General features: G+C 40.8%; 1 protein-coding gene across 23 annotated transcripts in view; it reads right to left on the reverse strand.

Moving 5' to 3' along the window:
- Positions 1–14120, reverse strand: part of DLG2 (discs large MAGUK scaffold protein 2) — a 2140731-nt gene that overhangs the window by 157162 nt on the left and 1969449 nt on the right. The window contains exon 1 of one of the 23 annotated variants that reach the window (XM_066369907.1): positions 13170–13188. The exons of the other annotated variants lie outside the window; for them this stretch is intronic. The gene's annotated coding sequence lies outside the window, so the exon portion shown is untranslated. Of the gene's footprint in view, positions 1–13169; positions 13189–14120 lie in introns of those variants that run through there. 23 annotated transcript variants of the gene reach the window in all.

Below are 14120 nucleotides of genomic sequence, written 5' to 3' on the forward strand. Positions count from 1 at the left end.
GAGACAGAAAGAGAGAGAGAGGAGAGGGGCTGTCTCTAGCTTCTCGAGGATAAAATCAACTTTACATATAGTTAGAGATGCTCTGGAAGTCAACAGGAAGAAGGTACGTAGACTGTGTAATGTTTATTCTTTATGTTTTATAATAGTACTAAAAATAACATTTTTAAACAAGTTAAAATGAGATCTAACACTACTGTGTCCATTTAGTCTTCATCCCTTCTCTTCCAAATGCTCTTCCCTTTTAAACACTTTTCAATCAAATTGCTAACACTCAGGAGACATTCACGTGAGATTTTAAAGACCTCTGATCTTTATATCATCTAAAGGGCAACTAGTATTTACTGGGCATCTGTTATGAGCTAGGATGTGTGCTACATACTTTAATTACTATATTATTTCTCCCAAAAAAGTTCTGAAGTAGGTACATTATTTTAGAGATGAGGAAGCAGGTTTAGAGAGGTTAACCAACTTCACCAAAGTCACAGAGTTTCAAGGTAACAGAGCTCATTGGATACAAAGCTGGCATTTAATCCTGGATTTCAAGAATGCTCATTTGTTTTCATTATATCATAATATCTATTATAACACCATAATTCCCTTTTTGAACTCTTTTTGAATTGGGGCCTCCTAAATTCTCTATCCCTCCCTCTTGACACCATTGCTCTCCTTCCTCTCTTCTATTATATTAATTACATTCATGCTGATCTTCATTGCACCATAAACTCCTTAAAGAGTGAGAATGTCTCATCCATCCCTGTTCCCCAAACCTCATATTCTATCATTCCTGCCTTCTTAGACACAGGACTGTATCAGGTACTTGGCATATAGTTTCAAATAAGACAGACCCTGAAAGTGTTTGCTTCCAGAATGAGACTCTGACAAGGAAATTAAGCATTAGAATGCTGATGTAGGGACTGCATTAAAGAAGCAGCACCTTGCTCTGTCTTGCTTTGCGTGAAATAGGTGCCTGGTAAATGCTTTTAATATTAAAAGTCATCTATTTTTTGTTTCTTGGGTTGTTGTTCTTTTTCTATATATAACAAGACACAACCCACTGAAAACCAACTTCCAGACAAATGTTTCAGAGCTTTCAAGAAGAGTATCTCCAGCTAGTTCTTTCTCTTCTATGTATGGTGAGCCAATATTAAAAAATTTCCACACTCTTGGATGTTTAAATCTGGTTATTTCTGACTAGACACGTTCTTATTGGGATTGTGCCATTTGCTTTCACTGGGATAATAGCCGATAACAGTAGACAGGGTACAAGATTTAGGTTATGTTGATGGAGTCAGCCTGGCTCTGTCACTTATTAGCTGTGAACCATTGTGAAAGTCATTCATCTTTCTGGGCTCAGTTTTCTCATAAATAAAACAGAAATAACAACTGTATCTATTTTATGATATGCTGGAAAAATTAAGAGCTGATGGACCTAAGAGGGTCATTGCTTGCAAAAGTCAGATAAAATGGAAACCCGCGTCTGCTCCTGCAGCCCCCGTACAGCCTCCCTCTGCCTTCATCATTTGATGTCTCTACCAGACCAAAGAGAAATGAGCTGCAGATGGCCATACTTTGGGACACTTGGAACCAGGATGGACCTGCTCACTGGCAAGGCAACCACTAAATGGCCTCTTGGGGCCTCTCACAAATTCACAGTGATTAGGAGGTCATTTTCAGGAATATCAGTGACCTCATCCATTAGTATCATCTCAAGGCTTTTAGCTACTGATGAAGCAAAGACAAAAAGCATAACATCATGCACTCCACATGAGATGGGGCTCTACCAGACACCTGCTTCCTTAGCAACTTGTCCAGGGTGATGGAAGAGACCCAGAATGCGAATCCACCTGGTTATTCACACGGGAAAAGAGGCACTGCCTCCTGTGCAGGGCTGGGATTGTTTAATACAGTAGGGTTAGTCTGCATTGATTAAAGCTGCCCAACTACTCACATCTGCAAAGCTCAGGCGGCCAGACTTATGTCTGAGAGAAGGAAACAGCAAACTCAGTGGTTAGACTCTTGCAGGAAGCCACGGGTATGTTCTCTCCCAAGTGAGTGGGTGGTTAGTGCACCCCTCAACAGTTATGACCACAGCAGCTGACTTCAGGTTGTCAGTTACCAGATGAAGCAATGAGCAGAGTAGGAATAAACTAGGAGGCCAACTTTATATCTTAATCCAGTCATTAGTAAACAAACAGACAAACACACCCAAATCCAACTTGGAAAGTTACAGAGCCTCAGTTTGCTCAACTTCAAATTGTAAGGTTCCACTCACAAAGTGGTTTTGAGAATGAAAATGAGGTTTGACATGAAGCATTTTGTGAAAGTAAGATAGTTGTTCCTGTAATTACGGAGGTGGCTCCTGCAGGACAGATACATATGCAGTGCTAGGAGGCACCAATGAGGACAGTAGCCTCCTGTTCCTGCTTGCTCATCATGGACATTGCACAGCTTTAAGAACAACAGGTGCAATCATTGGGCTGTAAGCAGGGTTCCATGCATCCAGGCAACAGCGGCTGCTTTCCTGCCGAGTTATCCATTTCCACACTACAGGGGAAGCACTTGGAAGAGACCACCTGATGCACAACAGAAAAGTGCTGCTTTTTATAGACAAACCCCACACTAGAAGCCTTTGGGAAGTTTATAAGCTAAAAACTTCAAGCTTTGGGGCACCTTCCAACAGGGCTAGGGTCAATGTCAATGGTATGTAGGCTATTGGGGTCATAATATTGTTTTGCTGGACATGACTGTCCTGGGTGCATGGGAAGAAGAAATAGGGTACATCTATGCTTAGCACAGCATCTGATCACTGGTCCAGGAATGAGATACTGGTGAGCAATTGGAAATGCTTCTGTTTCTTTTGGGAGAAATAACCTTCTTTCATTTAATCAGCAAATAGTCTTTTCAGGGTTCATTACATGCCAGGCACAATGCTAATTGCTAGGGATTTTAAATCCACTGGACAGATCTTTGCCTCAAGGGGCTCACAGGCTAATGCCTCGCAGCTTTTAATTTTTTGGTTTCTTGTTGTGAATTTGAAAAGTGCATCTGCCATGTAAATATCTGCTCCCTGTGAAGAGTATCAAGCACTTTCTAAATGGTAATGGGATATCTCTATGGTGGGGAAAAGCCAGGACAGGCAGATCCATGTTACAATGGAGAAACCAAGGCAGGCTACATCTTTGTGAAAGAGTCTGTGGTTACTGGTAGAATGAGAAGAATAATAAGGTGTCAAAGCGGTGCCGCAGAATCAGAGTTGCTGGGTTTAAGTCTTGGCTGGGATAACCCCTTCCACTCTCAGAGAAACAGTTCCTCCTGGTAACATGTGGAGTCATCACTACCCCCATATGATGTGGTTCTGAACTTCTAAAATACAGTGTACTTCATTTTCATCATTGTAAGCAGCACTGATTTTTAAAAGCACCATCAATGAATAATAATCTGTACTTTTTAAAGAGGTTGGACAGAGACTCATTCTGATTTCATAAGCTGAAGTGCATGGATGTCGGGGGTGTAGATGTGAACCTTACAATCAATGTAATAGATTAATAAGTGCCTGCAACTAAAAACTCCAAACAAATATATCATTGCTCTTTCCTACCTAGAATCTTAACCAAATAGTCACACAAAAGAGAATTAGGCATAAATTACTATTTATATTTTAATTCCAAGAAGCAATACTTTTGCCAAAATTATTTTGTATGATAACAAAAATAATTCTGTTTACATGAATCTCAGAAAATATCATAGAGATACTCCTAGAGCTTTCTTACTCTGGCTGCTTTTCAAGTAGACATGTGAGGAAGGGTACTGTTTTCATGGATTGCTTTAGAAGACTAGCTTCCCTCCCACCTATACATTGGAATGTCCACCTACCTTCAAAAGAGCTGACCTTTGGCCACTGGAAGGATTTTCAGTGGATCTCCCCAAGCTGGTTATTTGCCTAAGGATTTTACTAGCCTGTTAATTCAACCCCTGACTTAGCTCATCTCTCAGGTTGCCAGCCTGCTTCTGAATTAAAGTGGGGACATGGAATTTTCCACTGCTAACGAATTTGCAGATGTTGTTGGGCTTACTTTTGATCCAACTATGTGTGTGTGTGTACGTGCATGTGTGTGTGTGTGAGAGAAAGAGACAGAGATGAAGACAGAAAGAGAGATAAACATATTAAAAACTAAATACAGTAGAATTAAACTTTAACCAGGAATGCTAGACAATAGATAAGTCTGCTATCTTTTCTGAATTCAATAAAATAAAGGATGAGAATGCATATATACATCACTCTCTTGTACATTTCTAGTACTGAGCATGGAGAACTCAGCTATGGACACCATGAGGGCAAGATAACATCATATTTTTTTCTGTATCCCTAACACTTGGAACAGAGTGTGGCACATATTTATCAGTTAATAAAGGCTAACACAAATGTTTGCTGAATTGTGTGAGCTACATAAAGACTCAGGGCAGGACAATTTATCCTTTAGTTTGCCAATTCTTCTATAAAGTAGATCAAACCTTTTAGAATAATTTTTAGCAACACATTGAATTAAGGTAGCTATTTTTCTCCCTCTCTCTCCATAGAATTGGGATAATTTGTTTTGACTAGAACACTTTCCTGTGTAGTTTGGCTGGAGACCCTTTAAAGAGGTTTAGCCAAATACTCAGGAATTCTTTAATGTGTGAAATGAAGTAAGTTTTACAGGCAAACAACTGTCTTAATCCCTAACCAGCTATTTCATACTATGTGAGCATAACTCTGAAAATTAGATACATCAAATTTCAATTTGGCTTCATGCAAGCTTTGTTTTATGGACTCATAAAGGCAGATTTTCTTTGATTATCAGGATTATTGCAAAATGGTGTCAGCACAGAAACTTTGAATTTGACAAAGCCTGTGTCTTCAGGCAATTGGGGGGTAGGTAGCCTGGTATGTTATTTTTTTTAAGGCTCTGGAATAAATATGCCCCAACCTTGAATCTTAAGGTCACTGTTGATGCATGGTGTGAATATTGTACATATTATTCAACTCAGAGAAAATATAGTTTTCTCATGTGTAGAATAGCAGAAGAACACCTAACTCATCAGATTGTTTAAAAATTCAATGCAATAACATTTGCAAACGGCATAGTTCAGTCTCAGGAACAGAGTAGGTGCTCAGGAAATGGAAAAAATGATTAAATCTCTTAAACTTTATGTTCTTTATTTATAAAATGGGGGATAAGATTAATACCTTATCTACAGAGCAAAGTTGTTGCGAGGATCAAATGAAGAAACAGATATAAAAATACTTCATAATCTGAATAGTCCAGTACAAAAATAAAGTGAAGATAAAGACAATTCATATCAATATAGCCTTTTTTTGAAATCTCAATCTGCCTGGAAAGCTATTTCCTCAGTATCTGAAATTTGTCTCAAAAGCTGTAGTATGTGATTTCCGTCTTGCCTACGGAAATAAAGCCACATAGGGCATTAAGGACGAAAGAGTAGACGTGAAGCTCTGAGGGAAAAATGGAAACTTCTGTTGTCATTAGGGCCTAGCTGCCAATGGCAGTTCTCTCTCCAGAGTCTGCGGGCGGGCTAGCTGCCAATGGCAGTTCTCTCTCCAGAGTCCGCGGGCGGGCTGGGTGAAAGGCTCAGGGCTGGGATGCACAGGCTGCAGCTTAGCTGGTGTGATATGCAGGTACTGGTGCATCAAAAAGAGGATAAATGAGCCATGCCTTCTAATTTAAGGCATAGTGTTTAAGACTACATCCAACCAGAGAAGACAGCCCTCCTTACCAGACACAAATATTAAATCTCCACTGGATTTGTCCTGTTCCTTTCTTTGCATTAAAATCAGGAAACCAGAGGCTAAGATAATAATGTTCAAACTTCCTGTATTCTTCTGCAGTAATAATCAGTCAGATCTCGTCCAACAAAAAAGGGTAATATTCTTGCCTAATTATAGACCAGGGCAGAGAAAGGAGATAAAGCAGTCTGGTTGTAGAGGAAGGCAGGTTGGCAGCCCCTTTGGTGAAGCTTGCTTCTACAACATCCTATCAGATTTATCCTTTAATGGCATCCTGAGAAGTACATACACATATTATCATGGAGGATAATTCACTATTCCTAGATAAACAGAAGCACAGTAGGAAGAAAACAGACTCAGAGAGACTATAATTTGCCCAGGGTCACAAAGCAGAGCTGAACTTAAATTCCAATTCTCCATTCCCAGCCTCACCCAGTGCTTTTCCCCTACACTGATTCTATGTTTTCCTCTACAAACGACTATGCGGTTCCCTCTTCTGCTCCCGCCACGCTTAACTCTACCGCTATCTAAGACTGGCTGGGTCACCCTAAGCAACCACCTGATAACCTAGATACAACTATAATGCCTATCTATAGTGAATTCTATAGGGAGGTTGACAATATCAAAATAAAAAGGTTCTGTTCAGTCTCTCCAATATGCTTCCCAAATGAAAGTTTCTCCTGTGAAACATTACTGTGGTTCTGGGTTTAAGACTTGAAGTTGACTGAAAACCATGGTGTAGGCAGGTTCCTGTTGGTGTGGGTTCCTATTGCAGCCCTCTGTCCAATGAGCACAGACCATGCATTTATCAGGGTTGTGGGGAGGCAGGAAACACTCAGGAGAGAGAGCCATCAGCTGATTGACACCCCTGACTCTGCAACAATTTGGTACAAGGATCTGAGCAGCGGCTGCCGGCAGCAGGGTCATGCCGCAGAGAGGACAGAGGCTGAGGGTGGGAGCACTTCCTAAATCCAAACTCATACATGTAATAGACAGTGGGCTTATTTTGTCCTGACCTTCTTGTTGTTAAATGTCCTTTTTATGCTTAAGAGGCATAACAAACACATTTAATGTATGGTCCTTGTTTGGATCCTAATTAAGGAAAAGAACATTTTAAGTCATTATAGACTGCCTATTAGATTATAACAAAAATTATTTTTAATTCTGTTGGGGGTGATAAGAGAATTGTGGTAATATAAGAAAATGTTCTTTTTTTTTTTTTTTTACAGTTTCTGAATATTATAGGAATGAAAAGAGATAAAGTTGGCATTTGTTTTCAACTACATTAGCAAAGAAAGTATTTTAAGTGATATATGGTGTAAATTGGCAAACTCTTGAGTACTGTTAACATGGGTGGTAAGTACAACAGCAATCATTATATAAGTCTATTTTTGTATATGTTTGAAAATGTTCATAATCAAAGATTTTTAATTATTAAAAAATTATACAGACCAATTTGATCAAATTTAAAAGCTGATAACACTACGTCAGTGCTCCTGCTAGCACAGTGGTCTGGGAGGGACAGGACCTGGGTCGTCCTGGTTTTTCTGCAGGGTGGCCCCAGGTGTGTCACTCTGAGCCCCAGTTTCCTCGTAGTGAAACAGGTACAGAACACCTAGACCTAGTATCATTTTGAGATTCAGTTGTGGGAATAGCCAGGAAAGTGCTTTGCTGCTCGAATGCATCTGTTCAATCAGCAAACATTTTTTGCTCATCAACCATAGTAAGGCTCTGTGCTAGACACCATTGACAAAATGGTAATGTGTGGCTCCCGCCCGCAAATCTTTCCATTACTACTGTCTAAAGTATATGTTGACTTCTACAGTGAAAGGAATTTCAGAACCAGCTCTAGCCTCTAGTTTCAATACTCCAACAATTCTTCATAAAATCAATAAGGTTCCTGCTTTACTCCCCAGCTTATCTCTTTCTTAATCTCCCCTTCCTTTTGGTTTCCTCAGATTCTAGCTTTTGATATTGTCTCAGTTCCATTCATTCCAAGTTGTAAAACATTATCCATGCTTTTCCCTCTCCCTGGAATGCCTTTCCCATTAGTCTTCATCTAGCTTCTCATCCTTCCCATCTTGTCTTTAACATCCCTTCCTCAGACAGCTCCTGAGCTATGCCAGATCCTTCCATCACATTCAATAGGTATTTGTCCTTTGCAGCACTCCGCATATGTAAAACTATTTTATTGTCTATAAAGTGCGGCTTATTATTTGTGAGGCACACAGTGGTTGCTTGAGAAATGTTTGCTGACTAATAAAGTAGAACTGCTGATGTGACAGCTCCTCCCTCATTCTGAGAAAGAAGGGACCTAGCTATTTTGAAAATGTTGAGATTTTCATTAAGATGTTCTATTCCTCCATGGCCCAACTAGAATAATTTTCATTTTCCAGTCGAGGGTAAAGGAAGGATCATGAGGAATGTGGATTGAGAGAATAATTGACCCTTCATTCCTTTCTTATCAAAATTTTTTTGTTTCCGAATCCTAAAATCACCTAGCTAGGCTCCTCACCAATCCTAAGCTTACCTTGGCAGGCTATATGTGTTTCTATTTATCATCTTAATATTGCAAGTATCTTATGGCATGCAACCAGAAAAACCACATAATGAGAAATTACCCACAATGCCCAAACACACAAACAAGGAGTCGAACAGAACTTCTTTAGAATTTATGGTAACAATTTCATGCTTAGTTTAGTTATTTCAGTGGCTCAGGGTAAAAAAATGTTTTGCTTATTTCAGTAATTTCTTTTTCTATAAAATTGTTCCTGATTTTTTGGCAAAAAAAGATCTATGAGAAAGTGTAATCCCTGGGGTGTATGTGAAATTGGAATTGTCATGTAAGTAAAGACAGACTGTAATCCTATACAGTCTTCAGCACAGTATCATTTGCTAAGAAATTTGAACTCTAAAACAAAGATAATATGGAACGACTAAGTGGCTTTTAAGGGATACATTATATTTGTCACTTAACCAGCAGCATTTTGATAAAGATACTGGCCAGTGATAGTAGAAATATCAGAAACCTGAAGGTCATTTAGGGGTCTTTTCCAATGGTCCAGGTGAGAGATGGTAAGGACACCGGGAATGGAGAAAGAAGCGACAGACCTTTGGGAGGTATAAACAGGGGCTTTATGACTAATTCAACATGGCATATGACAAAGAGAGGGGAAGTGTCTAGGGTTCCCTCAGGTTTCCCATCTTGGGCAACTGACCAAGAACAGAAAAGGAGGTGCCATTGAGGGGAGTAAAGAAAATGACAGAGTCAGTGTTGGAACACGTTGAGTCTGCAGGGACATCATTATAGCCCAAAGCTCTTGTGTCAGACTTTGTTCATTCTGGGGGCTGAGAGGATGAGGAGTTGAATCTTTAACTGAAGCAGTTTATAAACCAGATAGATTCCTGGGTCTGTAAAACTGTTATAGACGATGGTCATGCTACAGTTGCAGTTAGGTATTGTGAAACATACTCATTTGATCATTCTATCCTCTATGCCCATAGAAAAATTAGGAATAAAAGTACATAACCATTAAAATAGACTTTTATACACAAATAAATTAAAATACGCTATAGGAAAATGGATTCCTGTAGAACTGAATCAGGCAAATTTATCTTTCCTCTTGATTAATAATTTAGGAAGAAATTCCAAGCACGCTGCCCCAGGAGATGTAGGAGTAGCTCTTAAAATTAGAGTCTGATCCAACCATGAGGGTGAGGATCAGAAAGCTGACTCAGACCTGGTGTCGGTTATTTGCAGCTTGCACAAGGAAAGGCTCAGAATTTGGAAGATGTGGAATGACTAAAGCTCAATTCTGGGGGTTGCTTCAGCAGTCACATGTTCAGTTCCTTCAATTATTATTTGCTCACAGATTTGTTCTCCAACTCCTTGAGTTGGGGCCTGGAAAGTATCTATCTGTGAGACATGCTTTGAGACGGTATTTGTACTTCCAATTCAAGCGTCAGAAATCAACACATTCCAACAATTTCCCCCTTTACTCAAACTCAAGCAGAGCTGGTTTCTTTAGATCAATCAAGAATTGTTATTTTTAATACAATCTACTTATGTTTGCCCTGTCTTAGAATGAACTAACAGAACTACAAAAAGTCATAAAGCCTGCTCTGTCCCACAAAGAACTCCAACTGACCAGCAGGTCTCTAGTTGGCCAATTCTGTATTCAGTAGATCTCCAGAAGATGTGGAAAAGAAAACCTTTTCACACAGAAAGCCAGTTTTGAACACAAACTTAATAACCATTGCTCACATTGATTAGTTTCTTCCCTATTTTGAGAAGTTATTTAACTCAGTGGTCCCCAACCTATTTTGGGCCACGGACCGGTTTAATGTCAGAAAATATTTTCACGGACCGGCCTTTAGGGTGGGACAGATAAATGTATCACGTGACCGAGACAAGCATCAAGAGTGAGTCTTAGATGGATGTAACAGAAGGAATCTGGTCATTTTTAAAAAATAAAACATTGTTCAGACTTAAATATAAATAAAACAGAAATAATGTAAGTTATTTATTCTTTCTCTGCAGACCAGTACCGGTCCGCAGCCTGGGGGTTGGGGACCACTAATTTAACTCATTTGGTTTTCCTTTCAATTTTATCTTCTAAAGCTATATAGTACAGATCCTCTCTCCTATATAACCCTCCAGGGTATCAAAAGAAAGAAAAGAAAGAATCTCAGTCTCCAATAGTTCCCTATAAGACTCCTACATAATATGTTTTCAGACCTCCGCCATATCCCCACCTTCAGATACCCAAGACCGTAACACTCGAATCCTTCCAGCATTCTGTACTTCTCATTGATTTATACCCTTTGTAAAAAACAACAACAACTCAGGCCCTGGCTGGTTGGCTCAGTGATAGAGCGTTGGCCTGGCGTGCAGGAGTCCCGGGTTCGATTCCTGGCAAGGGCACACAGGAGAAGTGCCCATCTGCTTCTCCACCCCTCCCCTTCTCCTTCCTCTCTCTCTCTTCCCCTCCCGTAGCCAAGGCTCCATTGGAGCAAAGTTGGCCTGGGCACTCAGGCTGGCTCCATGGCCTCTGCCTCAGGCGCTGGAATGGCTCTGGTTGCAACAGAGCAATGCCCCAGATGGGCAGAGCATTGCCCCCTGGTGGGCATGCCAGGTAGACCCCGGTCGGGTGCATGCGGGAGTCCGTCTGACTGCCTCCCCGTTTCCAACTTCAGAAAAATACAAAAAAAACCCACAAAAAAACCAAAAAAACTCAGTCTCCCACCTATGTAGGGAAAAAAAACAGTTTTCTCTACTGTGTGTTTCTTCCCTGTTGACCTTCCTTTACTACTCACACTACTCCACAATCACAAAGAGCACAAGATTCACAACTTCTGGTCACCAAATGTATGGAGTTTTCACGTCAACAAGCAATTCTTCATGCCAGCAGCATATCTGAGAATTGAACTCAACTCTGACAAAATTTACCTGGAGACAGCATCAGATTCCACAGGTTAAAGGCTCAGTCACACAAGACTGTTCCTCACTCCCATTTCAGATGCCAGTTGAAAGCCCAGGTTGTCACCTGTGCTTCTGACAAACTGGCTAGAGATCAGAAGTTTCAACAACCCTTCCTGCAATTTTGATTAAATTGCTAGAGTGGCTCACAGGCCCCAGGGAAACATTTTACTTACTTTTAGCAATTATTGTAAAAGGATAGGATAAAGGATACAGTTGAATATCCAGATGGAAGTGATGAGTAGGACAAAGTATGTAGGAAGGGGCATGAAGCTTCCACACCCTCTTTGGATGAGCCATGCTCTCAGAACCTCCATATTTGCCAAGCCAGCTCTCTGAACCCCATCCTTATGGTGTTTGTGTGGAGGCCTTGTTACATAGGCTTGCTCAATCACTGATTCCATTTTCAACCCTTCTCCCTTCACAAGAGAATGGAAGGCAGAGCTGAAAATTACAGGCTTCTGAGCAAAGCTTAGTTTTCCTCATCCAGGAGCCAACCAGGAGCCCAACCAAAGTCACAGTAGAACAAAAGACACTGCTATTACCCAGGAAATTACAAGAGTTTCAGGAGCTCTGTGTCAGGAACAGAGGTGAAAGACAAATATCAGAACAAGAGATGCCCCAAAGTGTTCTTATCACATAGGGAATTACAAGGGCGGTAGGAGTTCTATGCCAGAAACTGAGGGCAGAGACCAATATATATTTTTTCTATTATCTCACACCCCTGCAGGTACGTGGGTTTATGCTTCACCAGCTCTGCTAAGTCATTTCCCACTGACCCATCTTCTTTCTAGCTTCCTACATGTATTAACAAGACATTTATTTTTTGATCTTGTAGATTTATGTGTTACGTCCTACCGAACCAGCTCAGACTCCTGGTGACCCTGTGAATGAGTGATGTCCTCAACAGCTCTGCTCAGCTCCTGTAGACCCATGCCTATGGCTTCTTTTATGAAGTCAACCAACCTCATATTTGGTATTCCTCTTTTGCTGCTTCTATTTTTCCCAGCATTATTATCTTTTCCAAAGCACTCTGTGCTATACCTCATCCTATACCTAAAGTAGGATAGTTTCAGTTTTGTCATTTTTTTTTACCTTCAGTGATGTTTCAGGCCTAATTTGTTTATCTTTCTGATTTACAAGGGTATGCACAGAGCTCTCTTCCAATACCACATTTCAAATCAATCTACTTTTTTTCCTATCAGCCTTCTACACTAACTTTTGTATCTGTACATAGCAACTGGGAATATGAAGGTGTGGATGATCTTAGCCTTGGTCTCCAATGACACATCTTTGCTCTTGGTGATTTCTCCTAATTCTCCCATTGCTGTCCTTCTGAGTCTTACCTTCTCAGATTTCTTGGCTGCACTCTCCATTTGAAATGATGACTGAACCCAGGTAAGTAAAATCTTAACAATTCCAATGTCTTACCTGACCAGGCAAGTCAAGTATCTACAGTGGATAGAATGTTGGACTTGGATGCAGAAGACCCAGGTTCAAAACTCCGAGGTCACTGGCTTGAGCATGAGCTCATCCAGCTTGAGCACAGGCTCACCTGCTTGAGCGTGGGGTCACTGGCTTGAGTATGGAATCATAGAGATGACCCCATGGTCTCTGGCTTGATCCCAAAGGTTTCTGGCTTGATCCCAAAGGTTTCTGGCTTGATCCCAAAGGTCGCTGGCTTGAGCCCAAGGTCGCTGGCTTGAGCAAAGGGTCATTCACTCTGCTGTAGCACCCAGGTCAAGGCACATATGAGAAAGTAGTCAATGAACAACTAAGGTGCTGCAATGAAAATTGATATTTTTTATCTATCTCCCTTCTTGTTTGTCTGTCCATCCCTATCTGTCCCTTTTTCTCTCTGTTAAAAAAAATAACAAACCAAAAAATCAATTCTAATGTCCTTACTATGTTAAAGTTGTATATTTCTTCTGTAGTCATGATTTCTGTATCCTTGATGTTCCATGGTTTCCTGTAGATAAAGGTATCAGACACAGGTACACTTTATCTTGGAGATGTATATTTGTTTAAATTCCTTAAATGTTACTTTGGTGGAGTTTTGGAAGGGAACAGAAATATATGCAGGTATTCAAACTGCCCAATTTAACAGGGAGAAAACCTTTATATTTAACTCTATTAAATTTAATTATGTTTTTATTTTATTTTATTTTTTTAGCAGGAGAGAGAGAGACAGAGACAGACAGGGACAGACAGGAAGAGAGAGAGAGAGAGAGATGAGAAGCATTAACTAGTAGTTGTGGCACTTTAGTTGTTCATTAACTGCTTTTACATATGTGCCTTGACAAGGGGCTCCAGATGAGCCAGTGACCCTGGGTCTCAAGTCAGCAACCTTTGGGCTCAAGCCAGTGACCCTATGCTCAAGCTGGTGAGCCTGCACTCAAGCCAGCAACCTTGGGGTTTCAAAACTGGGTCCTCAGCGTTCCAGGTCTATGCTCTAGCCACTGTGACACTGCCTGGTCAAGCTTATTTTAATTTTTTAAGTGAGAGGAAAGCAGGTAGGGAGACAGACTCCTGCGTGTATCCTGACCAGAATCACCTGGCAACCCCCATCTGGGGTCAGTGCTTGAATTAACCGAGCTATCCTCAGCGCCCAGGCCCGTGCTTGAACCACTCAAGCCACTGGCTGTGAGAGGGGAAGAGAGAGATAAGGTAGAGGGAAAGGAAGAGAAACAGATAGTTGCCTTTCCTGTGTGCCCTGACCAGGGATTGAACCTGGGACATCTGCACATCAGGCTATCCACAGAGTAACAAGCCTGGTACAATCTTGGTATTTTCTTTTCCATCAGTCTATCCTGTCAACATTACATAGACCCCAGCTCTGCCATCATTCCCTGTTCT

This window comes from Saccopteryx leptura, chromosome 1 (assembly GCF_036850995.1).
Source record: "Saccopteryx leptura isolate mSacLep1 chromosome 1, mSacLep1_pri_phased_curated, whole genome shotgun sequence".
Lineage (NCBI taxonomy): Eukaryota > Metazoa > Chordata > Mammalia > Chiroptera > Emballonuridae > Saccopteryx > Saccopteryx leptura.